The 8,732-nt window shown below is 42.4% G+C and overlaps 1 protein-coding gene and 1 long non-coding RNA gene across 8 annotated transcripts in view; one reads left to right on the plus strand and one right to left on the minus strand.

Moving 5' to 3' along the window:
* Positions 1 to 8,732, plus strand: part of Car10 (carbonic anhydrase 10) — a 502,355-nt gene that overhangs the window by 388,907 nt on the left and 104,716 nt on the right. The window lies entirely within an intron of this gene.
* The window catches only part of LOC108352122 (uncharacterized), a 30,208-nt gene continuing 27,576 nt past the window's right edge, over positions 6,101 to 8,732 (minus strand). For 5 of the 6 annotated variants that reach the window (XR_005490693.2, XR_005490691.2, XR_010055444.1 and 2 more), the window contains one exon: positions 6,101 to 6,258. This is a non-coding gene — a long non-coding RNA (uncharacterized LOC108352122). Of the gene's footprint in view, positions 6,259 to 8,482; positions 8,580 to 8,732 lie in introns of all 6 variants that reach the window. The other variant, XR_010055443.1, reaches the window with a different exon arrangement.

Consider the following 8,732-nt stretch of genomic DNA (forward strand, 5'->3'; position numbering starts at 1 on the left):
GCCAATAATTTTATGTTCAAGACAATGTTCAGTATAATGCTAGCCACCCCATCTCATGGTCCCCTTGAGGACCATGGAGGAGAGGAAGCCTTCTCTTCATTAAGCCCACACATTGGTGGATCAGACAATGTCTTACATACCTGTTCTCCATTCATTCATTCTGTCTGTAGCATCAGAAACTATGGGGGTCAAGAGGTCCTTTCTGGAATAACACAGCCTCATATCCCTTGAGTTTGTGAAGAAACGATCCCTTATTTGAAGATTCAATGTTACCATAAACTGCACCTTTTTTTAAACAGTAGAATTCATATAATAGTAGACAGCATATATGATTGCTTCATCTCTTTGTGCAGGGCTGATTAAAAGATCCTAGACTTTACCCAGACCAAAAACAGGCAGCCCAGATGAAAAAGAGGAAGATTAAATTGAGCTATGCTAAGGAAGGAGCCTCTCTCTGGCTTCCCTGCAGGGTGAAAAGTGATGGGTATGATTCTGCCCATTCCCAAAACTCCACACCCTTTACCTTCTCAATATCCAATCTCCTCCATTTCTAACTATTATAGTAAAACTTCTACAACATAAAATGCTCGGACAGGTACGTCGTAATGTCCACTGTCTAGATGTATATGTCATGTTAAATGGCATCTGAAAGTATCAGGGTAATTACTTTCTATTGTAAACTGGAGAAACCTGAGATGTGGCTCGGCCCTAGCCCACACCTTTAGTCTAAGAGCTAAACAAAGTCAACCCTAGGTCAAGAGGTGGAGCATGCAACCAAACCCACAGGGGGTGACCATAAGAGAAAGGAGAGTCTTTGAGTTGGAAGGTGTTTAAGGCAGCGTAGAGAAGGAGGGCTTTTTTTGGCAACATTGGTGCAGTAGGAAGGTTCGCTGAGTGCCTCTCTCAGCTAGCATGTTTGCACCCCAGCACCTGGGTCCTTGAGTCTTTATTGGTAAAATCGAATGGCTGGGACTTTTGTTTCGGAACAATGCAGCAATAAACATGGACGTGCAGGGGTCTCTGTGGTAGGATATAGTCTTCTGGGTCTATGACTAGGAGGTAGAGCTGGGTCTGCTTTTAGTGCTTTGGATATCCACAGTGGCTCGTTACTTTAAATCGTGAGAAGGAAAAAGAGGTATCCAGACATGTGTGGGGTTGGGAGCAAAAGATCGCTTATGACACGGAATGAAGAAGGCTGCTGCGATGGGCATGATGGGGTAGGGAAGGAAGGAGGGGGGAGAGAAACGGTGGAAATAAGTACATTTTCTTTGAAAAGTGCCATAATGAAGCCTAATTCTTTGTCTGCTGATTTTTTTTTTTAATGAATTTAAAGAAAACTCAGGAGGGATGGTCCCTCTGATCAATGAACAAAGTCGGTGGGGGTGATACCTAGCTTGAATCTGTCTCAGTTTTCTGGTTTGCTGTGTTTGATTATTTCTGAAGTCCTTTTAACTCTAGACTTTGACCCTCTGTTTGCACACCTGTGTCGTCAATGATCAGGCTACAGTGGATTCTTCCACACTGCTCCTCTTCCTTGAACAATGCCCCCCCCCCAGTGTGTCAGGAGAACAAGTGGTGTCTGTCCATCCCCCACCCCACCTCCAACTATTTACATTCAGTCTTCAAAAATCATCCCTCTGTCCTATCAGGAGGCTCTGCAGGAAACCAGTCTAAGCAGCGTTCTTAAATCTCTTACACTCACTAATTACATCGCAAAGAACTATTACACACCTCAGCAGAGCAGTCAAAGATGCATAATAAGAAAGCTGAGTTGCAAGGAAAAGACACCTAATTTATGACAGGCTATCGGCCACTCTTCACTAACCCTTCTTGGCACCGAGTGGCCTTCCTGCTTATGGGATCAGACATTCAGTTGTGAAGCCTACACTGGACATACATACCCATCTCTCAATTCTCAACAGGTGGGGGTCTAAAGTCCTGCTCCCTTAGATCTGCCACTGTACCCCCCAAAGGTGTCCATCCCAGACCTGGGCAAATTAAACACATTCTGTCATATCTGCATCAATGTCACCTTTTTGTTCGAGTTGTCCCTAACTCCGGAAGCCACATATAAACTACACGGTTCCACCAACTCTTCCTGATTTATTGCTCAGTCGCTGAGCAAGCTGGAGAACATCCCGATATCCTGGAGGACAATTCCAGCTCTTGTGGTTTCCCATGGAGAGATTTTAAGTACAGTCTTTTAGCCCATTTAAGGCTCTTCATCTAAGGATAAGAGATAAGCCAACCTCCCTCACAAGGTCAGCGGAAGCATTAGATGAGATAACAGATGTACCATTACCAAGAACACTACCCAGAATGTGCCAGTCACTGTCGCCGCCAGGGATGCCTTGCATGACCTCCACCTAGTGTGATTATAGTCGTGTGTTTTATGGCAACAGCAAAGACACAATCTGCTGAGTAAAGTCACATCTCAGTAATGCAAAGGCCAGCCCTGTTGTGTGCCCAGTAAGCACAAGCCCGGACACCACATGGAAAGGTAAACACATAAAAAGATCATTATGGTTTGAATCTGTGGCGTCCTTTGTGGGCTCCTGTTCTGAACAGTCATTCCCAAATGTGTGGCATCAGTTCAAAGGCTGTGGGGCCTTCAGAAGGAGGGGCCTGCCTAGTGGAAACAGATCACAGGGGCCGGCCTTCTGAAAGCCACACCCATCCCTGTTTCCATCCTGCCTTCTCTGCTTCCTGGTTGGCTACCACAAGAACAGATGCTCTGTCACATGTGACCACTGCCTTGACCACCAGCATTCCTCCCCTGCCATGATGGGCAGGGCCTGAAGCCATAAGCCAAAATCATCCTTCCCCCCTAAAGTTGTTTCACTGTGACACAAAATACAACTAACACAAAAACTGTGAATGAACTTGTTTTCTTGTTTGTTTATTTTTTTATTGGATATCTTATGTATTTACATTTCAAATGTTATCCCTTTTCTCCCCTCTCCCCTAACTCCTGCCCCTTCCCCCTACTTCTATGAGAATGCTCCCACTCCCTCCCACCCACTTCCACCTCAATACCCTGGCATCCCCCTACACTGGGGAAACACGCCTTCACAGAACCAAGGGCTTCTCCTCCTACTGATGGCATACAATGCCATCCTCTGCTACATATGAGCTGGAGCCATGGGTCTCTCCATGTGTACTCTTTGGTTAGTGGTTTAGTCCCTATGAGCTGTGGGAGCTCTGATTGGTTGATATTGTTGTTCTTATTATGGGGTTACAACATTCAATCCTTTCTCTAACTCCTCCATTGGGGTCCCTGTGTTCAGTCCAACGGTTAACTGCAAGCATCCTCATCTGTAGCCATAAAGCTCTGGCAGATCCTCCAAGGAGACATCCATATCAGGCTCCTGTCAGCAAGCAGTTCTTGGCATCAGCAATAGAGACTGGGTTTGGTGGCTGCATATGGGATGCATCCTCAGGAGGGGCAGTCTCTGGATGACCTTTCCCCAGTCCCTGCTCTTTGTCCCTGTATTTCCTCCCATGAGTATTGTGTTCCCCCTTCTAAGAAGGACTAAAGCATCCACATTTTAGTCTTTCTTCTTGAGCTTCATGTCTTGGGTATTCTGAACTTTTGGGCTAATATCCACTTATCAGTGAGTGCATACCATGTGTGTTCTTTTGTGACTGGGTTGCCTCACTCAGGATGATATTTTCTAGTTCCATCCATTTGCCTAAAAATTTTTATGTAGTTCTTGTTTTTAATAGCTGAGTAGTACTCCATTGTGTAGATGTACTACATTTTCTGTATCCATTCCTTTGTTGAAGGACTTCTGAGTTCTTTCCAGCTTCTGGCTATTATAAATAAGGCTGCTATGAACATGGTGGAGCATGTGTCCTTGTTATATGTTGGAGCATCTTTTGGGTATATGCCCAGGAGTGGTATAGCTGGGTCCTCAGGTAGTACTATATTCGATTTTCTGAGGAACCGCCAGATTGATTTCCAAAGTGATTGTACCAGCTTGCCAATCCAACCAACAATGGTGTTCCTCTTTCTCCACCAACTCACCAGCATCTGCTGTCACCTGAGTTCTTGATTTTAGCCATTCTGACTGGTGTGAGGTGGAATCTCGGGGTTGTTTTGATTTGCCTTTCCCTGATGACTAAGGATGCTGAACATTTCTTTAGGTACTTCTCAGCCATTCGATATTCCTCAGTTGAGAAATCTTTGCTTAGCTCTGTTCTCCATGCTTAATAGGATTATTTGGTTCTCTGGCATCTAAATTCTTGAGTTCTTTGTATATATTAGATATTAGCCCTCTATCAGATGTAGGATTGGTAAAGATCTTTTCCCAATCTGTTGGTTGCCATTTTGTCCTATTGATAATATCCTTTGCCTTACAGAAGTTTTGTAGTTTTATGAGGTCCTATATGTCAATTCTTGATCTTAGAGCATAAGTCATTGGTGTTCTATTCAGGAAAATTCCCCCTGTGCCTATGTGTTCGAGGTTCTTCCCCACTTTTTCCTCTATTAGTTTCAGTGTATCTGGCTTTATGTGGAGGTCTTTGATCCACTTGGACTTGAGTTTTGTACAAAGAGATAAGAATGGATCAGGGTTGGGGATTTAGCTCAGCGGTAGAGCGCTTGCCTAACAAGCGCAAGGCCCTGGGTTCGGTCCCCAGCTCCGAAAAAAAGAAAAGGAAAAAAAAAAAAAAGAATGGATCGATGACCATTTTTACTATATTAATCCTGGCAATCCATAAGCATGGGAGATTTTTCCATCTCCTGAGATCTTCTTTGATTTCTTTCTTCAGAGACTTAAAGTTCTTGTCATACAGATCATTCACTTGCTTGGTTAGAGTCACACAGAGGTATTTTATATTATTTGTGACTATTGTGAAAGATGTCATTTTCCTAATTTCTTTCTCAGCATGTTTATCCTTTGAGTAGAGGAAGGCTGCTGAATTGTTTAAGTTAATTTTATATCCAGCCACTTTGCTGAAGCTGTTTATCAGCTATAGGAGTTCTCTGATGGAATTTTGGAGTCACTTAAGCATACTGTCAGATCATCTGCAAATAGTGATATTTTGACTTCTTCCTTTCCAATTTGTATCCCTTTGACCTCTTTTTGTTGTCTAATTGCTCTGGCTAGGACTTCAAGTACTATAATGAATAGGTAGGGAGTCAGCAGCCTTGTCTAGTCCCTGATTTTAGTAGGATTGCTTCAAGTTTCTCTCCATTTAGTTTGACGTTGGTTACTGGTTTGCTGTATATTGCTTTACTATTTTTAGATATAGGCCTTGAATTTCTGATCTTTCTAAGCCTTTTATCATGAAGGGGTTTTGAATTGTGTCAAATGCTTTTTCTGCCTCTAATGAGATGATCGTGTGGGTTTTTTTTATTTGAGTTTGTTTATATCGTGGATTACGTTGATGGATTTCCATATATTGAACCTTAATCTCTAAGTGTTTGACATATAGCAAGCACACAAGTTAAGAGTTCACTGTATTTAACATACATTTTACATTAAGTGCTGGTTATCTCCCTTAACCCTTCTTCCACCTACCCTCCCCATCCCCCATTCCTACAATACCTTTCCCTGTCCCAAACTGTTATTAATTTCTTTCTATCTTCATACCCACTCAAGTGTCTACCATTCCATTTCTATAAGGCCATCTTGTTGGTATCTGTACATGAATGAGAACATGCAATGTTTGTCTTTTCTGTGTTACTCAACATAATGGTCCAAAGTGATAAGTTTCTGACATCTACAGGACCCCTGAGAAGTCAAGTGTCATCTCTCACTGGTGTTTTACTGCCTTCTGAGATTCTAGAAGCCTTTTGACTCTTGAATAGTAGTAAGATAGAAATCGTTGTACCCTTGCTTCCTCCCTTGTGCCCTTGAGTGATTATTTAGCCTGGCCGTGCCTAGTTTCCTCATCTAGATAGTGGTAGGGAGATGAACATGATGTAACAGTCTGTGTCTACAATCCCAGCCCTAGAGTGGTGGGGAAAGGTAAATTGAGAGTTCAAGGCCAACCTGCTTTATAGAGTAAGGCCCCGTCTCAAATACAAAAGGGCAGGGGACAACAGAGTCAGAGAGAAACACAGAGGCAGAGACAGAGAGCAAAGTAGCACCTTCACAGGTCTCATGGCCATTGTTTAATACAGTAGGATTAATACATTCTTTAATACAGTAGGAATCCCATTTATTCTAGTAACTCTATTTGTGGTACTGCACATCCACATATGTGACTGGAAATATTCTTCTGTTCACCACAGGATGCTTCAGGTAGGCTCTGTCGTGAGGAAATGTAACAAACACTTCACATTAGCCTTGTATTATATCATACAAGTAACTACCTCATATTTTGGATTCTCTAAAAGTAATGTTCACTCAGGCTTAGCTTTCTACAATAAACATCAACCCTACATGCACGATGTCCAAAGGACCTTTGGCATGTTTATTTCTTTTTTATTTAGGCATTTAAAAAATTAATACATCCCATATTGGGGAGATAGCTTGGTCAGTAAAGTGCCTAGTGCACAAGTATGAGGACCTGAGTTCAAATCCCCATAACTCCATGAAGAAAATCCAGGTGCTGGTCAAGGCCTAGAACCTCAGTGCTAAAGGCATACAACCAGTAGGATCCCTGAAGTGTATCAGCCTGCCAGCCTTCTTGAGTCTATGAGCTTCACTTCAGTGAAATCAAGGCAAACTGTGTGATTCTATGGACATCACTCCTGATTCTCTAGAGAACCCTAACTAAAACTAGAGGAAATCACAAACATCCTAAACTCCAAGCCAGTGGCCTGTCCCTCCAGTACCAGGCTGCTTCTTGATCAAAGCCCTGTGATATCACATTGCTAAGTAATTACCTAGTAATTTATAAGGACTCAATCACTGGTTAACATAATGGGTCAAAGAACAAGAGATACTCAGGGTCAGGGCCTCCTTCCCCAAGGATAGTCCTTTGTCTCAGGACATGAAAGAACCCCAGAAGGGAGGGGAGGAAAATCTTCCCTGTGAGAAGCCCATCATACACATGGTTTAGCCTGACATCTTCTCACCCAAAGGAAAGCAAATGCCTCAGGTCTAAGTACTATACCAAGAGTGCTGCCGGTTGGCTAAGGAAGAGATTGTGGGGGAAATCTGGGCTGAGAATTTAGCACCCATTTGGTCACCAAGTAAGGATTCACACTGAGAGGCCATCTGCTAGTGGCAAATTGTGGCCAACTCTCAAAGAGTGAATGTGCCTCTTACTTTAAAAATGAACTGACCAAATTCATATCCTCTAATGTACTGCTGTCCGTAGAATGATCTAGAAGGTGAACATACTAACAAGAAGCCTGGCAGATCATTAGCCACGGTACCAGAACTGTGCTTGTTCTACAGAAGCACCCAATGTTATAAAATAACCATGGTGGATTTGAAGGTGGTGAATTTTTGCTTGTTTATTTCAATTTCTTTTTTATGTTTCATCATTCAGTTTTGCTTTACAAATATACATTATTTTTATATGGCCCTATGTTATTGATGTTATTGATTGACATACCATTGCAATGGGCATATATGTTCTTCTTCCTTTAATACGAGAAGCTCCAACTAATCTTAAACCAGTATAAATGTCTAGAGTTGGGAAAGCAAGGCCTTCCCCAGTCTTCATCCTAGGATGAACAGCAGCCTAGCGTCCGATCTGAGTCTTCCAGGTTCTTGAAAGACAATCCTATTATTCCACACACGCCCCTAAGAACTGCATGAGGCCTTATCTTTGGAGTGCAGAAGAAACAACATCCCACAAGAAAGAAACCTGGGCATCCCCACAGCTTCAGCTTCTCCACTCGTGTCTGCTTCCTGGTGTGCATAAGCAAACTTTCCCAGCATGCCCTGCACCGAAGCCATTCATTGGAAACACAGTAATTAGCATTGCAGATAAAATGACACTGGTGCAGCATTAATTGCTACCATGCAGATGTACTGTTAGATTCGGTTACCATACATAACATTGTCAAGCCTTTATTTTTAAATTAAAGTGCAGCAAACCATACCCTGGCTACACATATTTTTATGATTAATACAAATTAATGTTATTTCATTGTCTAGGGAAAGGGTAGAGATAAGGAGATGTTGTATCTAATTGCAACAATATAATGGTATACGTTATATATCCCCCCAGCTGCCTGCACACTGGGAGCTGGCATAAGGAAGGGTGAGTTCTGTGAAGACAAAGACTATGCATGCTCCTTGAGGTATCCCAAGCTCCTAGCCCAACCAGTGATACGTGACCCTTTCAGAACATGGATGAATGGATGGCTGATGAGTAGTAGTATAGATGAGAATGAATGAATGAATGAATGAATGAATGAATGAATGAATGAAGATACAACTGTGTTACAGAAGAGAATCTAGAGGAAACTGAGAGCTCAAAGGCACAGTGATTTAGTTTTGATTCTCCTAGCTCTGTTTTGTTTTTAGTCTTCGAGGTGAGCCATCCATTCCCCATCTATAGTACCTAGAAGTACCTGAGAGGAGAGGTTGAGGATGTTTCACAAGTCCCACTATAATCCACCAGGTTCTGGAAAGGGAAGGTGAGTGGAAGGGAAATGGAAGCGAATCCTTCTGTATCAGTGAGGCATGTGTGCAAAAGCCAAGGGAGAGAAAGGAAGAAAAGGAAAATGTTTGACCCACACAAATATTATTTACTTAATAACATAGCTTCACAGGGAAATTAATTTTTTGGTTTTCATTGTGAATGAAATACACATCACTTAA

The sequence above is a fragment of the Rattus norvegicus genome, chromosome 10 (genome assembly GCF_036323735.1).
Source record: "Rattus norvegicus strain BN/NHsdMcwi chromosome 10, GRCr8, whole genome shotgun sequence".
Classification (NCBI taxonomy): domain Eukaryota; kingdom Metazoa; phylum Chordata; class Mammalia; order Rodentia; family Muridae; genus Rattus; species Rattus norvegicus.